Here is an 18,278-nt window from a genome sequence, read left to right as displayed (position 1 = left end):
GAACATCACTATAACAGCCTCCTGGAATATTTCCAGTGTATTTTTTCCTCAGAAAATGGAATCTCCAAAATGCTAACATACATAAATCATATCAACTGTTTTCCATTCCATTTCCCTGTCCCATACCATTTCAGATACACTCATGCTAACCCTCAGAGAGATATTGCTACAAAAGACCAATACACTTATGTGGAAGGATGAAATAGTCCAACAGAAAAACTGCAAATCAGTTATAAGACAATCACAAAAATGAGTTTTTAACTTGAGCTCTTTGAGTCGGGGGCATTCAGTGGAGGGATCCAGGAGGGGGAAAAAAGGAAGAAAAAAGGACAGGGCTTCTGAAGAATAATGATTGGATGCTCCAAACAATTCAACTTGAAAATCAACTTTGGTTCCCACCTAAAGCCAGAGGTATCTATAAAATCCTTTCCACAATATAGGCAGTGAGTGGATATAATGAGACACAATGAAGCTTAAGCTCTGGCTTCCCTCACTTCCATGGGGCCCTTCCAAGAATATCTCTGTTCCTAATTTTATATTTGTAAATTTGAGTTCTTTTCCCTAAAGAGGGCCTCCCAAATTGTTTAAGATTTAAGGCCCTTAAAATTTGGATTCCTTTCTGTGCCACACATTTTCAGAAGTATCCCTTCATCATTTCTACAAATATAAGCAAAAGCAAAGAGAAACAAAAATAACTAAAGCATTTAAAGACACTTAGAGCTGGTTACCCAGTGGCTATGCTTGAAGTCCTTCAAAGGTTTCCCATGACACTTTGAATAAAATCCAAACTCCAGTGGTTTGCAAAGGCCTCCATGATCTGGCTCCTTATTCTTCAATTCCATGTTACTCCACTCTCCCTCTGACCCCCTGTATAACCTCCAGTCACACTGTGGTCCTTGCAGCTCCTCTACACTGTCAACCTCCTATCTCAAATCCTTTCCCTACTGTTTCTGCTCTTGAACCTCTCTTGCTCCCCCTTATCTCATTGCTGGTTCCATGACAATTTAGGGGTTCTCTGGCCCTCCCTGATGATTAAGATATCATGTTCTATACCTCCTCACCCTGACCCTTGAGTTCTCTATCACACTCCATATTCTTTTCTCTTATAGACTTTTATACAAATTGAGTTATGCTATTTCCTTTTTTTTGCCTGTTTGATAACTGCCTATCTTCTGTACAATCCTGCAACCTCCATCAGGACAGCAATGGTGCTTAATTTGTCCACCATTATGGATCCAGCTCCTTGTTCAGTACCTAGCTTATAGTAGATGCCCCAGAAAAATGTAAGCAAAGGATGGTGAATAAGTCATGCCACACAGTTAATCTTCCCATTAATTCATTAATTAAACTTAAGCCTTTAAAGCACAGAAACTAATAATAATAGTAATAACAGTTTTGGTGAGAATCTTTCTATGTCTTTGTATATGGACTACTTGAATGTAATATAACATTTTTCTGGCAACTCACGGCTATAATAATGAACAGTATATATTATGTCTTATAGCCATGGAACACTGTTCTTGGAGATTATTGATACATATCAGTTATTTCTGATTATGCTCACATACCTGAGATCGTTATAATTACTGAGTTTTTGTGTCTGCTTTTCCTCGGTTTTTCTGCTTCTGTCATTGTCAGGCTGTCAAACCATCTTCTTGAACTTCTCAAAGAACCTTCCTTAAGCAACTCACAATCTCCCTCTACTTTGTTACTTTAATCTCTTCATGGGCTAGAAAGTAGATAACAATCACAGAGAGATTTATGCAGACTAATGGTAGACAAGATCCTCAAATGTCTGTTAGCTAATCCAATGAGTAGGATGGGAACCTATTTTAGCCACTCAAGACAATCTTCACTTACTTACATGTTGGTAACTGTGTCTGGATGGAAGGTAAGCCAGGTGAGCCATCCCTGAATAAGTGAAGTGTGCTTGATTATTAAATGGCTAAAATGCTGTAGCCCCCTGAAAATAATCTCAATACTCCTGGCCACCAAATGTGTGAGGGTTTCTCCTCACCAAGCAATTCTCTAATTCTCTGCTGACACCAACTAGGTGTCCTACAATTCAATTCTGACACCATCTACCCAGAAATAGCATCAGATCCCACAGGTTAAGGGCTCTGTCCCACAAGACTGCCCCCCATTTCATATGTCAATCACAAGTCCAGGTTGTTACCTGTGCTTCTGACCCGCCAGCTATAAATTAGAGGTTCCCACGACCCCTTCCTCAGGTTCAATATTTCACTAGAATGGCTACAGAACTCAGGAAAATCATAAACCTACTAAATTACCAGTTTATTAGGAAAGGACACATCTCAAAACAGCCATAAGGAAGAGATGCATAGGGCAGGTTTGTGGGAAGGGGCACAGAGCTGCCAAGTCCACTCCAAGCACGCCACTCTCCCTGCATCTTGACTGTTCACCATCCTGGAGCTCCCAGAACCCCATATTTTTAGGGATTTTTACAGAGACTTCTTCATTTAGGCATGACTAATTAAATCATTGGCCACTGATGACTAATTCAACCTCCAGTCCTTCCCACCTCCCCAGGGATCAAATTCCAACCCTCTAATCACCTTGTTGGGTCCATCCCCTGCCAACCAGCCCCCATTCCACAGTTATTAAAGGGCTTTCCAAAAATCACCTCATTAACATAAACTCAGGCTGAAGGGAGTTTGTGGTGAGAAACAAGAGACTCGTTTCACCGTTATCTCTCTGGGGCTATCTCAGGATTGGAGGACAGAGACCAAATATTCAAGCAAAAGAGAGCAGCCATGCTCTTATCACTTAGGAAATTACAATGGTTTTAGGAGCCGTATGCCAGTCAGACCAAATATACATTTCTTATTATAAATCAGAGTACCACACCCCCATACCCACTTGAATTGTTTGCACTTCCATTCTAAAAGAGGCAAGACAAATGCAAGTTTAAATACAAATGCAAATGTTACATAGAGAAATATATATGGATTCTTTTAGAAAGAAAAGGAAATCAAGAAAAATATTATGCACCGGGAGTATGAATTGGGAGTTAATCATTCAAAAAAACATACCTGAAAGCATGAAAAGATCTCGATCCAAAATGAAACTGGAGGCTGTGAAACGGGGAATCTCACGCATGCTCGCCAAGAAGAACAGAATTTGAGAACGGAGACTCATCTCCTGACCAATGAACATCACCAAGAATCCCTCTCCTGCACAAGCCAATGAACTTAACGCCTGGGCTCTGGCTGGACCTCCCCCTCTTTGCACTCCTTGTGCATAAATACAACCCACCCAAAACACTCAAAGGCCTCGTCTATGCTTGCCACAGCATGCGATTCCCCAGCTGCAACTCCTCTGCTATTCCCGAATAAACTCAATTTCAGCTAATTTGAGTTTGTCTCAGTTTGTTTCTAAATAATGAATATCTTGTCAAAAGGATGCTTTGACAAAAGTAATGGCAAGGATCAAATGTGAGGTCAATTATACCTCAATTTAAAAAAAAAGGAGGGAAAGGGAAAAAAAGATTTTTGTGTGCTCTACCATTTAAAACGAAAAAAAAAAAAGTCATAATCTGTGAAACGTAACAGGGGTACTAGGGATACATGAATAACAAACCTACAAAATGCCATCCTGAACTTTGATATGTTTATCAAACGCTGTCTACCTCCTAACTTGGAATCTCTTCTGGGCCTCTCTACCTTTTCCTCTCTCCATTTGATTAGCACCTACCTATCCTCCAGGTGGCACTTTCAAAGTCACTTGAAGGGGGGCGCCTGGGTGGCTCAGTTGGTTAAGCATCTGACTTTGGCTCAGGTCATGATCCTAGTGTCCTGGGATCCAGCCCTGCATCGGGCTCCCTGCTCAGCGGAGAGCCTGCTTCTCCTTCTCCTTCTGTCCCTGCTTGTGTTCCCTCTCTCTCTGTCAAATAAATTAATAAAATCTTTAGGGAAAAAAAAAGTCACTTGAACGAATTCATTTTTTACTTCACGCAGGCATCCTTTATTTCTCATTCAGACACGGTATCATAAATAACTATATAATCATTGAATATCCTATACCCCACTGGATTGTAATCTTCATGAGGGCAGTACACATTGTTTTATTCTTTGCTCTCCTCCCAGGGCCTGGTCTAATGCCTGCTACATACTTTTATTTTTATTTTGCCTATGCATAATAAATATATGTTGAATGAATAACTGAATGAAGGAATGGAGTCCCCAGTATAACTGGAGAAGGGCGTTAGTTACTCTTCATGAGGAGGTTGTAAATCAAGGGAGTAAATAACCAGCCCTACCACATTGTAGGGCTCCACTCCCCATTCTGTGGAGGCCAGTATTTGACACTATAAAATGGAGAGCAAAAAAAATCTGTGACTATGAAATTTTTTGTTTTCAACTCTATGAGGCAGGGAGTAAAAATGGAGCTGAAGAGATTTAGATGTGCACCTGACAATTGTATTTCTTTAATTTTTCTCTTGGTCTAAAAAGAGATGTCCGACTCTTAATTGAGTCAAAAATGAAAGAGAAAACTAATTCTAATAAGTGGAAAACAATATACCAATATCAAAAATAAGCAATGACATTAGGTTCAACTCTGAGCTTTCTAGAAGCCAAACTAAACAAAGGCCAATGATGAATTACATTTCTTATCTGAACAAAAAATATATATTATTTATTTAGGAGTTGCACATCTTCTAAGCAAGATTGTTTGCATAGATCCTTCTACAAATGATTTTAGACAACATAATAGACAATCCACAAGTAACTCCTACCCAGATGTTGTTTACATGTTCAAGTCGTCCCCACTTATCTACAGTGGATACATTCCAAGATCCCCAGTGGATGCCTGAAACTGCAGATAGTGAATGCTATATATACTATGTTTTTTCCTCTACATACATACCTATCATAAAATTTAATTTTTAAATTAGGCACAGAAAGAGATGAACAATAAACATTAATAAAATAGAACAATTGTAACAAAACACTGTAATAAACGTTATGTGAATGTGGCATCTCTTTTTCTCAAAATATCTTATTGTACTGTACTCATCCTTCTTTTCATGATGATGTGAGATGATAAATCTCCTACATGATGAGATGAAGTGAGGTGGATGATGTAGGCATTGTGATGTAGCGTTAGGCTACTAAGGACCTTATGATGATATGTGAGAAGGAGGATCATGTGCTTCTGGACTTTGATCGACCAGGGGTGATGGAAACTGCAGAAAGCAAAACGTCAGATAAGGGAAGACTACTGTATGTATTAATATATTAGTAAATTATTTCTGTATGCACTGTAAATATGCCATATATACACACATGTACATTTCTGAGCTGTAGCATATATATATACATATATAGCATATTAATACATATATACACACACATATTCACATACATTGCAATAAACTAAATGTTTGTGTCCCCTCAAAATTCATATGTTGAAACTCTACCCCCCAAAGTGATGGTATTAGGAGGGGGCCTTTGGGATGTGATTAGGTCATGGGGTGGGGCCCTCAGAAATTAGATCAGTGCCCTTATGAAAGAGACTCCTGAGAGTTCTCTTGCTCTCTTCCCACCACAGGAGGATACAAAGAGAAGTTAGCAATCTGCAAACCAGAAAAGAGCTCTCACCAGAACCCAACCATACTGGCACCCTGATCTCAGCCTTCCATCCTCTAGATTTGTGAGAAATACATTTCTGTTGTTTATAAGCCACCCAGTTTGTGGTATTTTCTTATGGCAGCCTGATCTAAGACACACACACACCCACGAAGTAACTCAGAGAAAGTGCTTCTATAAAGGGACAGTATAATGGGCTTGAGTAGACTGTAGCCAGTGATGGCCACAGCAATTCCTCCCAACCCTGCATGCTAATACTTTGCAATGTGACTCTGCCATTTTCTCATTAAGAGGTGGAGTACATCTCTCCTTCCTTTGAATCTGGGCTGGCCCTGTGAGCAGCTTGGACCAATAGAAGTGATGGTATATGATTTGCTAGTCTGGGCTTTAAAAGACCTTGCAGCTTCCAGCTCTCATGCTCTAGTAACAAGACTGCAGCACTTGCAGAATCTCAGGCAGAGCATGCACCTAGTAGACAAAAGAAGTGGGATATTTTGTAGCTTAGCTAGTCTAAGACCATTAATTTGGCTGAGAGCCAATCAACCCAGTCACGAATTTGTTAGTAACAGACTCATACTACAAAAAAATACTAAAATCGAATGTAAATGTTTCTGGTCTGGTAGCTTTCCTCCAGGGAGGAACTCAAGGATCCAGACTCCTTCTATCTTGTGATGTCATCATCAACATATGATCTCCAAGATTCCTGAGGAAGAGAGAGAGAGTGGGCAGCTGGTGTCCCAGATGTTTTACCATCTCTGCCCGGAGGGATATACACCACTTGTGCTCATACTCCATTGGTCAGAAATAGTCAGATGATCCCACCTGGAAATAAGGGAGCTGGGAAATATGATCCTGAGCTGAGCAGCTGCTTCCAGAAACAATGCTACACTATGGAAGAGAAGCATGAATCTTCGGTGGTTCACTAGCTGTCTCCATCACATCTACAAAAAAAGAGACACAAAATTTCAGATAAAGTAAATCAGTATGGGGGTGCCTGGGTGGCTCAGATGGTTAAGCATCTGCCTTCGGCTCAGGTCATGGTCCCGGGGTCCTGGGATCAAGCCCCGGATCAGGCTCCCTGCTCAGTGGAGAGCCTGCTTCTCCCTCTCCCTCCACTTCTGTTCTCTGGCTCTCTCTATCTCTCTGTCAAATAAATAAATAAAATCTTTAAAAAAAGTAAGTTATAAAGTAAATCAGTATGAAAAACTAAAGAGTGATAGGGACTGCTCTTTAAACAGGATAATAAGTGAGGGTGTTGGTGGAGGTAAAATTTAAATAAAGGCATGAAGTGAGAAGAGGAAGATATTTGAGTTATCTGGGGAAGTTGGGTTTGAAGCAGAAAAAACAGCAACTGCAAGGCCCTGAGGCAGACATGTGTTTGATGTGTTTAAGGCAGGAGTTGGTAAACTTTTTGTGTAAAGGGTTTTATGGTCAATATTTAGGCTTTAAGGATCATTAGATCTCTGTTACGACTACTCAACTCTACCATTATATTATAAAACCAGCCATATACAACATATAAATGAACGTGTGAGGCTATCATCCAATAAAACTTTATTTACAAAAACAAGCAATGGGCCAGATTTGGCCATGGGCCATAATTTGTCATCCTCCAGTCTAAGGAAAAGCAAATTTGTTCTCAGAAATTTGGATAGTGGGCAAGGGGGCTAGGAGAGGATAGTGAATCTGGGCAGGAAATCGACTGTTAGACCAAATAGAGCTTTATAGGCTATACTTATTGAAAGGTTTGGATTAATTCCAATGGCTTGAGAAAACTGTGGGAAGATTTTTAAACAGGGATGTAAAATGATCTGATTTACATTGCAAAGGATGATCCTGGCTGCTATAAGCAATAAGCCCTAGGGAAGTAAGAGTAGAAGTTGGGGAGCCAGTTAGTGTAAATAGAGTAAAGGGTGGCTTTATTGCATGTGTTAGCAGTGAAGACAGAGAACAATTGTCAGGTTGGGGACTTGACTTGAAGAACCAGCAGGCTTTGCTGATCAAACTGATGTCCTGTAGAGGGGGCTCTTAAGCAAATTAGCCAGGAATATCTTTTGAAACTATGTAAATTTGAGATTCCATAGGTGATAAAATTTCTAGAGTTGACAAGGCCCAAGGCATATCTATGTAAGAGGGCAGCAGAACCACCAGAAAAAAAAAAGATAGATAGTGAAAATCAGGAGGGATGTTGAGGAACCATGCTCTATGAGAAATGAAAAACAGTATGTATTAATAATCTTGTGACCTTTGAGTCAGCAATGACCAGGATGACACAAAGAGCTAGCTGTGTCCTGCACTGTCTATTTAATATAATAATCTAATCAAAGAGCAATCTCTCCACTGATCTGTCCAGTAACCATAACCAAGAAAATCAAAACATACAAAAAAACAGGTAAATCAAAAGAACCACCATTAAATCATATGAAACAGGCAAATGTTGGTGCCTAGTTCTTCACAGGTCCCACAAAGAAGCACCTGGAGGCCATTCTTGACATGTTTTCACATTCATATGAGTATCCATCCAACACCACCTAAAAGTAGAATTGGAAAACAATTGAAATCTTTATGGTGGACATTCAACAAATGCCGCTAGGATACCTCATCCTTAATCTACTTCAAAACCCCTTCTTGCTCTCAATAATCCATAACACCAGAGACAGTAAATGTCCCACAGGCTTCCTTCTGTCTCTAAAACTTTTTAGAACATTGTCTGAAACCTGGCCTATGCTAGGGTTTTCCTATCTTGTCCTTCATTCTCTTAATCTTTTCCATTTTGAGCTGTTCTTCTCAAATAAATAAAATCTTTTTAAAAATATTATTTTGGGTGTGTCTGTGAGGATGTTTGCATTTGAACTGGTAGACTGAGTAAAGAAGATTGCCCTCACCAATGTGATGTTCTCTTGGTTCTTGGGCCTTCAGACTCAGACTGGGATTTACATCATCAGGACCCCACCCTTTCCATTCTCCCAATTCTTGGGCTTTAAGACTCTAACTGAATTACACTACCAGTTTCCTTGGTTTTCCAGCTTGCTGACAGCAGATCGTAGAACTTCTCAGCCTCCATAACTGAGTGAGCCAATTCCTATAATAAATCCCCTCATATACACATACATGTATCCTATTTGTCTGTTTCTTGGGAAAACTATGACTAGTAGAGACAGATGATAGATTAGATCCAGAGATCCAGAGATAGACAGGTAGGAGGAATACTCATTGGAGAAAAAAAGAGAGGGAGAAAGGACAGAAAGAAAGGGAGAGAAGAAGAGAAGGAGGGAAGGAGGAAGGGAAAGAAAGAATTCAGAATCCTCCCTGCCCCTTGCCTGGTTGTGAGTGGCAAGTACCGTTTACCACACTGCCACCTGCCAAGGATGTCCATCTTCAGGGTCCAGCCTCTAGAAGGGCATTTTTGTATTGCTCCCTTCCTGCTCATCTCCTAGTCCAATGACCTCTCCCAGATTCCTGCATGTGACCACAAACACCACTTATCCTTTGACAGTAGGGCTTGCAATACTGTAGGCAGCCAGAAAACGTCAATGGACTAAGGTGGTTCCAGAGGACCCCTCCCCCCTCCCAGAGGAGCTCTCTCAGCAGTCTCTACCTCACGCTTGCTGCAGGAATGCAAGGTTCACAATGACAAGTTATTAGCCTCCTGCCCCATCTCTTCCACTGCTGTGAAGCAGCCACATTTTACTACATTAACTATTTCTTAGGGTTATTTGCCTTTATATATCTAAATAACATGATAATATTGTACTTCTTTTTTTTTTTTTAGATATTTTTTTCCTAGTTTAGGTAATGTGAATTTAACTCTTTAGACCATGTCTCATACAGATATTTTCCTTCCTATTTCCAGAATACAGTTTTATTACTTATGGACAAATCAATACTTCATGTTTTTATTATGACTCTACAACCATTATTCATCCCTGAGTCAAGTAGTGTATTATGACTGTATCTCTCTCTCTTGAATAATTGTATGTTATTCTTGGAATAAGTTGCTTCTTTTTCACTTACATGTCTCTTTTTGAGGCTCTGACTAAATCTTCGCATATTCTTCAATAACTCTGCATTCAATTTTCTATGTGGTTGAACCTGTCCTATATGTATATCAGTTCCCTTTTTTTTGCGGGGGGGGGGGTGGAATATTCCTCCCCAAGCCTTCCAGCATCCTGTACAAAATGCTCCAGACCTGTGGGATTTCCCTTTTTCTCTTCCCTGTGCTGGACCCTTATGTACTGGACACCAGCTCTTCCCGTTTCTTGATTTAATCCCTTGTTTTATACGAAAACATCCTTCTATAGCTTGCTGAGAAATTATGTGGCAGATCTAAAAAAAAAAAAAAAACCTCGCCTATTTGAAAATGCCTTTAGGTTACCTGGATCCACACTGGATTGGTCATTTCATGAGGTATAGATTTCTAGGCTGGAAGTCATTCTTCTCAGAAATTTGAAACATTGCACCAGTGCCTTCTAGCTTCCTGTATTGCCATTAAAAGACTGGCATGCCACTTTTGGTTCAGATCCTCGTATGTGACTTGTCTCTGTTGTTTTTTCTCTCTGGAAGCTTTTAGAATGTGCTCTTTATGTATCCAGATTTCTGAAATCTCATGATCATATGCCCCTGAATAGTTCTTTTTTTTCCAATCATCATATTAGGTATTCAGTGGCCTTTTGTATATAGAAATTCATGTCTTTCAATTCCAAAATTTTTTGTATAAATCATTGATAATATTACCCCTCCATTTTCTTGTTCTCTCTCTCTGGAATGCCTATTATTTAGATGTTAGATTCCCATTACCTCCTAATTTCTTTATCTTTCTCTCCCATTTTTCACTCCTGACCTTTGTCCCACCTTCCAGAAGTCTTATAACTTACCCTCTAAGTCTTCTCTTGAATTGCTTTTATCAGCTATGTTATTTTCCAGGAGCTTTGGTTCCTTAATAATTGTTTTTAGTTCCATAAGAAGTGTTTTTTTTTTTAAAGACTCTTATTTTTGTTCTATTTATATAAGTTGTCCTCCCTTTCTGAGGATATTAATTCTCTTTTACATTTGTTTGTGATCCCTGCATTGAACTTCTTCCTCGATTTTTTCCTGTTTGTTTGTTTTGGTTCCTGTTTTCAAATTACAATCTCTCCTTTTGGTTAACATTTTGTATTTAAAGGCCAGTCACCAAATCCTTATTGGAAGCTCCAGCGCCTGGTTTGTCAAGTGATGATGGGCTCCACTACAGGCTGCCTGGTAGACACCTGGGCCATCCTGGGCCAACAGCTATTCCCCCCCTACTTTCCTGTCAGTGTCCTGGGAGCAGGCCAGGGAATGAAGTCAGGGGAATCTCACAGTCAAAAGGTAGATTTTCATTTAATCCTGTTTCTGTATGGCTTCATTCCCATCTTTGGCTGCCAACAAGCACATTTTCATCTGTCACAGTTTGAGTACTGATTTGTCCTTAGAAAAACATGGTCACCATCAGTGTGGATTCTGGGTGTTAAGGCAGACCTGGGAGTCTCGTCCTAGGATGGAGGGGAAAACATGCCCACGGGCATTCCATCCCTTACAATCCTATTTGGGGGGAGCAGAAGAGATGCCAGAATATAGGGACAACAGGAGATGAGGATGGCATGCAGATGAGAAGGTGCCACTTTGCAGCTTTTAGGCTGTCCTTATCCACTCACTTCCAAAAGCCCAGACAAGTGACTTTCAATTCTCTCTGCCCACTGCTATCTTACTCTGTGTCTTGAGGTGGTGAAGTGGCAGGAAAGGTAAGCCTGACTTGGGGAGTTATGCCACTGGACTATGCCTTTCTGGTAGTGTACTGTGAGCAGAATTCTTTGTTGGATGCACCATCACATGTATACCCAGAAATTCTGCTTGTGACATTCATGTTTCATTCACCCAGATAAGGACATCAAACAGTATTGTAATAGGTATCACTATTGTATAAATAGACTGCAATTTTAAAAGGCACAATAAACTTTGTGTATTCCAACCATAAAAAGGAATTTTCCCACCCCTCCTCTTATTTCTCTTGGAACATCAGCAAATTAAATTGCAAGGGAAATATAATGAAAAGATTTTAAGTTATCCTGCAGACATGAAGACATGGGAAGTTGGCTATAAAATTACATTTGGGTATTTTTGCTTATTCCCTGTTCAAACTCTGTCCAAAATTTCTCTATGAAATAGGAAACTTTTCCCCTTTCTTGCCTCTGTGCTCTGCAAGGCTAGAGATAGCTGGCCTTTTATTAACCCCCCTCTTTACTCCCCACCCCACCCCTAAAATGCTTAGCAGTATTAAAGACTCATTCTTTTTTTTTTTTAATTTTTATTCTTATGTTAATCCCCATACATTACATCATTAGTTTTAGATGAAGTGTTCCATGATTCATTGTTTGTGCATAACACCCAGTGCTCCATGCAGAATGTGCCCTCCTCAATACCCACCACCAGGCTAACCCATCCTCCCACCCCCCTCCCCTCTAGAACCCTGTTTGTTTTTCAGAGTCCATCGTCTCTCATGGTTCGTCTATGCCTCCGATTTCCCCCACTTCATTCTTCCCCTCCCGCTACCTTCTTCTTCTTCTTTTTTTTTTTCTTAACATATATTGCATTATTTGTTTCAGAGGTACAGATCTGAGATTCAACAGTCTTGCACAATTCACAGCACTTACCAGAGCACATACCCTCCCCAGTGTCTATCACCCAGTCACCCCATCCTTCCCACCCCACCCCCCACTCCAGCAACCCTCAGTTTGTTTCCTGAGATTAAGACTTCCTCATATCAGTGAGATCATATGATACATGTCTTTCTCTGTTTGACTTATTTCACTCAACATAATACCCTCCAGTTCCATCCACGTCGTTGCAAATGGCAAGATCTCATTCCTTTTGATGGCTGCATAATATTCCATTGTATATATATACCACCTCTTCTTTATCCATTCATCTGTCGATGGACATCTTGGCTCTTTCCACAGTTTGGCTATTGTAGACATTGCTGCTATAAACATCGGGGTGCACGTACCCCTTCGGATCCCTACTTTTGTATCTTTGGGGTAAATACCCAGTAGTGCAATTGCTGGATCATAGGGTAGCTCTATTTTCAACTTTTTGAGGAACCTCCATACAGTTTTCCAGAGTGGCTGCACCAGCTTGCATTCCCACCAACAGTGTAGGAGGGTTCCCCTTTCTCCGCATCCCCGCCAACATCTGTCGTTTCCTGACTTGTTAATTTTAGCCATTCTGACTGGTGTGAGGTGGTATCTCATTGAGGTTTTGATTTGGATTTCCCTGATGCCGAGCGATATTGAGCACTTTTTCATGTGTCTGTTGGCCATTTGGATGTCTTCTTTGGAAAAATGTCTGTTCATGTCTTCTGCCCATTTCTTGATTGGATTCTTTGTTCTTTGGGTGTTGAGTTTGATGAGTTCTTTATATATTTTGGATACTAGCCCTTTATCTGATATGTCATTTGCAAATATCTTCTCCCATTCTGTCGGTTGTCTTTTGGTTTTGTTGACTATTTCCTTTGCTTTGCAAAAGCTTTTTATCTTGATGAAGTCCCAATAGTTCATTTTTGCCCTTGCCTCCCTTGCCTTTGGCGATGTTTCTAGGAAGAAGTTGCTTCGGCTGAGGTCAAAGAGGTTGCTGCCTGTGTTCTCCTTTAGGATTTTGATGGACTCCTGTCTCACATTGAGGTCTTTCAACCATTTTGAGTCTATTTTTGTGTGTGGTGTAAGGAAATGGTCCAGTTTCATTCTTCTGCATGTGGCTATCCAATTTTCCCAACACCATTTGTTGAAGAGACTGTCTTTGTTCCATTGGACTTTCTTTCCTGCTTTGTCAAAGATGAGTTGACCATAGAGTTGAGGGTCCATTTCTGGGCTCTCTATTCTGTTCCATTGATCTATGTGTCTGTTTTTGTGCCAGTACCATGCTGTCTTGATGATGACAGCTTTGTAATAGAGCTGGAAGTCCGGAATTGTGATGCCGCCGGCTTTGCTTTTCTTTTTCAACATTCCTCTGGCTATGCAGGGTCTTTTCTGGTTCCATACAAATTTTAGGATGATTTGTTCCATTTCTTTGAAAAAAGTGGATGGTATTTTGATGGGGATTGCATTGAATGTGTAGATTGCTCTAGGTAGCATTGACATCTTCACAATATTTGTTCTTCCAATCCATGAGCATGGAACGTTTTTCCATTTCTTTGTGTCTTCCTCCATTTCTTTCATGAGTATTTTATAGTTTTCTGAGTACAGATCCTTTGTCTCTTTGGTTAGATTTATTCCTAGGTATCTTATGGTTTTGGGTGCAATTGTAAATGGGATCGACTCCTTAATTTCTCTTTCTTCTGTCTTGTTGTTGGTGTATAGGAATGCCACTGACTTCTGTGCATTGATTTTATATCCTGCCACTTTACTGAATTCCTGTATGAGTTCTAGCAGTTTTGGGGCGGAGTCTTTTGGGTTTTCCACATAAAGTATCATATCATCTGCAAAGAGTGAGAGTTTGACTTCTTCCTTGCCAATTTGGATGCCTTTGATTTCTTTTTGTTGTCTGATTGCTGTGGCTAGGACTTCCAATACTATATTGAATAGCAGTGGTGATAGTGGACATCCCTGCCGCGTTCCTGACCTTAGGGGGAAAGGTCTCAGTTTTTCCCCATTGAGAATGATATTCGCTGTAGGTTTTTCATAGATGGCTTTTATGATATTGAGGTATGTACCCTCTATCCCTATACTCTGAAGAGTTTTGATCAAGAAAGGATGCTGTACTTTGTCAAATGCTTTTTCTGCATCTATTGAGAGGATCATATGATTCTTGTTCTTTCTTTTGTTAATGTATTGTATCACATTGATTGATTTGCGGATGTTGAACCAACCTTGCAGCCCAGGGATAAATCCCACTTGGTCATGGTGAATAATCCTTTTAATGTACTGTTGGATCCTATTGGCTAGTATTTTGGTGAGAATTTTTGCATCCATGTTCATCAGGGATATTGGTCTGTAATTCTCCTTTTTGATGGGGTCTTTGTCTGGTTTTGGGATCAAGGTAATGCTGGCCTCATAAAATGAGTTTGGAAGTTTTCCTTCCATTTCTATTTTTTGGAACAGTTTCAGAGGAATAGGTATTAATTCTTCTTGAAATGTTTGGTAGAATTCCCCTGGGAAGCCATCTGGCCCTGGGCTTTTGTTTTTTGGGAGATTTTTGATGACTGCTTCAATTTCCTTAGTGGTTATAGGTCTGTTCAGGTTTTCTATTTCATCCTGGTTCAGTTTTGGTAGTTGGTACATCTCTAGGAATGCATCCATTTCTTCCAGGTTATTTAATTTGCTGGCATAGAGTTGCTCATAATATGTTCTTATAATTGTTTGTATTTCTTTGGTGTTGGTTGTGATCTCTCCTCTTTCATTCATGATTTTGTTGATTTGGGTCATTTCTCTTCTCTTTTTGATAAGTCTGGCCAGGGGTTTATCAATCTTGTTAATTCTTTCAAAGAACCAGCTCCTAGTTTTGTTGATCTGTTCTACTGTTCTTTTAGTTTCTATTTCATTGATTTCTGCTCTGATCTTTATTATTTCTCTTCTCCTGCTGGGTTTAGGCTTTATTTGCTGTTCTTTCTCCAGCTCCTTTAGGTGTAAGGTTAGGTTGTGTACTTGAGACCTTTCTTGCTTCTTGAGAAAGGCTTGTATTGCTATATACTTTCCTCTTAGGACTGCCTTTGCTGCATCCCAAAGATTTTGAATAGTTGTGTTTTCATTTTCATTGGTTTCCATGTATTTTTTTAATTCTTCTTTAATTTCCTGGTTGACCCATTCGTTCTTCAGTAGGATGCTCTTTAGCCTCCATGTATTTGAGTTCTTTCTGACTTTTGTCTTGTGATTGAGCTCTAGTTTCAAAGCATTGTGGTCTGAAAATAGGCAGGGAATGATTCCAATCTTTTGGTACCGGTTGAGACCTGATTTATGACCTAGGATGTGATCTATTCTGGAGAATGTTCCATGGGCACTAGAGAAGAATGTGTATTCCGTTGCTTTGGGGTGGAATGTTCTGAATATGTCTGTAAAGTCCATTTGGTCCAGTGTGTCATTTAAAGTCTTTATTTCCTTGTTGATCTTTTGCTTAGACGATCTGTCCATTTTAGTGAGGGGGGTGTTAAAGTCCCCCACTATTATTGTATTGTTGTCGATGTGTTTCTTTGCTTTTGTTATTAATTGGCTTATATAATTGGCTGCTCCTATGTTAGGGGCATAGATATTTACAATTGTTAGGTCTTCTTGTTGGATAGATCCTTTAAGTATGATATAGTGTCCTTCCTCATCTCTTATTACAGTCTTTGGTTTAAAATCTAATTTGTCTGATATAAGGATTGCCACCCCAGCTTTCTTTTGGTGTCCATTAGCATGGTAAATGGTTTTCCACCCCCTCACTTTCAATCTGGGGGTGTCTTTGGGTCTAAAATGAGTCTCTTGCAGACAGCATATCGATGGGTCTTGTTTTTTAATCCAGTCTGATAGCCTGTGTCTTTTGATTGGGGCATTTAGCCCATTTACATTCAGGGTAACTATTGAAAGATAGGAATTTAGTGCCATTGTATTGCCTGTAAGGTGACTGTTACCGTATATTGTCTGTGTTCCTTTCTGGTCTATGTTGCTTTTAGGCTCTCTCTTTGCTTAGAGGACCCCTTTCAAGATTTCCTGTAGGGCTGGTTTTGTGTTTGCAAATTCCTTTAGTTTTTGTTTGTCCTGGAAGCTCTTTATCTCTTCTTCAATTTTCAATGACAGCCTAGCTGGATATAGTATTCTTGGCTGCATATTTTTCTCATTTAGTGCTCTGAATATATCCTGCCAGTCCTTTCTGGCCTGCCAGGTCTCTGTGGATAGGTCTGTTGCCAATCTAATGTTTCTACCCTTGTAGGTTACATATCTCTTCTCCCGAGCTGCTTTCAGGATTTTCTCTTTGTCTCTGAGACTCGTAAGTTTTACTATTAGATGTCGGGGTGTTGACCTATTTTTATTGATTTTGAGAGGGGTTCTCTGTGCTTCCTGGATTTTCATGCCTGTTTCCTTCCCCAAATTAGGGAAGTTCTCTGCTATAATTTGCTCCATTATACCTTCTGCCCCTCTCTCTCTTTCTTCTTCTTCTGGGATCCCAATTATTCTAATGTTGTTTCGTCTTATGGTATCACTCATCTCTCGAATTCTGCCCTCGTGATCCAGTAGTTGTTTATCTCTCTTTTTCTCAGCTTCTTTATTTTCCATCATTTCATCTTCTATATTACTGATTCTCTCTTCTGCCTCATTTATTCTAGCAGTTAGTGCCCCCATTTTTGATTGCACCTCATTAATAGCCTTTTTGATTTCTACTTGGTTGGATTTTAGTTCTTTTACTTCTCCAGAAAGGGTTTCTCTAATAACTTCCATATTTTTTTCAAGCCCAGCTAGTATCTTTAAAATGATGATTCTGAACTCTAGATCTGACATCGTACTAATGTCCGTATTGAGTAGGTCCCTGGCAGTCGGTACTACCTCTTGTTCTTTTTGTTGAGGTGATTTTTTCCGTCTTGTCATTTTGTGCAGAGGAGAATAGATTAATGAGAGAACAAAATGCTAGCAGAGTAACAACGTCCCCAGAAAATATACTCTAAACAAATCAGAAAAAACCTGAAGCAGTGGGAAAAGAAAGGGAAAGAGAGAAAAAAGAAAAAGAAAAAAAAGAAAAAGATAAAGATAAAAACAAAAACAAACAAAACAAAACAACAACAACAGAAAAACCAGAATGTGATCAAATATGATCAGGCTGGTATATAGATCAGTGGCACACACTAGATTTGGGGTGTATTTTGGTCTTTTAGAAGAAAGTGCCTCCCAAAATTTTAAAGAATGAAAAACTTATATATGTACAAAAATAAGGGTTGATCTGATGAAGGGATGGAATATGACTGTAAAGATGGAAATTATAAAAAATTTTATAAAAGGAATTGATAAGAAGTTGTTTGAAAAAAGAAAGAAGAGGATTTAAAAAAAGAAAAAAAAAGGGAGAGGATGTGATCAGGCAGGGGAATAGAAAATACCATATACTAGAGATTTAGGGTATATTTTGATCTGTTAGAAGAAACTATCTCAAAATTTTAAAGAGAGAACAACTTATATATATAAGCCAAAAATACGGGTAACTACTATGAAGGGATAGAATATGACTCTAAAAATGAAAAATAAAAATGTTTTTTTTAAAAAAAGGGATTGATAAGATGTTGGTTGAAAAAGGGAAAAAGAAAAATTCAAAAAGAAAAAAAAAAGAAAAAAAGACAGTTAAAAAAAAATTAACTTTGAAAGACTACAGAATCATGGTAAAAAAGCCATGAATTCTATGTGCAGTAGTCCCCTAGAGCTGGAGTTCTGCCGTTCTCATTGATGGGTAAACTTGGTCTTGGCTGGCTGTTCTCGCTGATCTTCTGGGGAGGGGCCTGTTGCCGTGGTTTCCAAATGTCTTTGCCGGAGGCAGAATTGCCCCGCCCTTGCCCCCTCCCAGCTAAGTAATCTGCTCGGGTTTGCTCTCCGGGGCTTTTGTTCCCTGCGAGCTTTCCGTACAGCTTTGGAGGCGGAGAGTGAAAATGGCGGCCTCCCAATCTCTGCCGCGGAGGAGCCGAGAACTCGGGGCCCCGCTTCTCAG

This window comes from Neomonachus schauinslandi, chromosome 2, assembly GCF_002201575.2.
Source record: "Neomonachus schauinslandi chromosome 2, ASM220157v2, whole genome shotgun sequence".
In the NCBI taxonomy this organism is placed as follows: domain Eukaryota; kingdom Metazoa; phylum Chordata; class Mammalia; order Carnivora; family Phocidae; genus Neomonachus; species Neomonachus schauinslandi.
The sequence above is the reverse complement of the archived record's forward strand: the minus strand, read 5'-3'. Positions refer to the sequence as shown.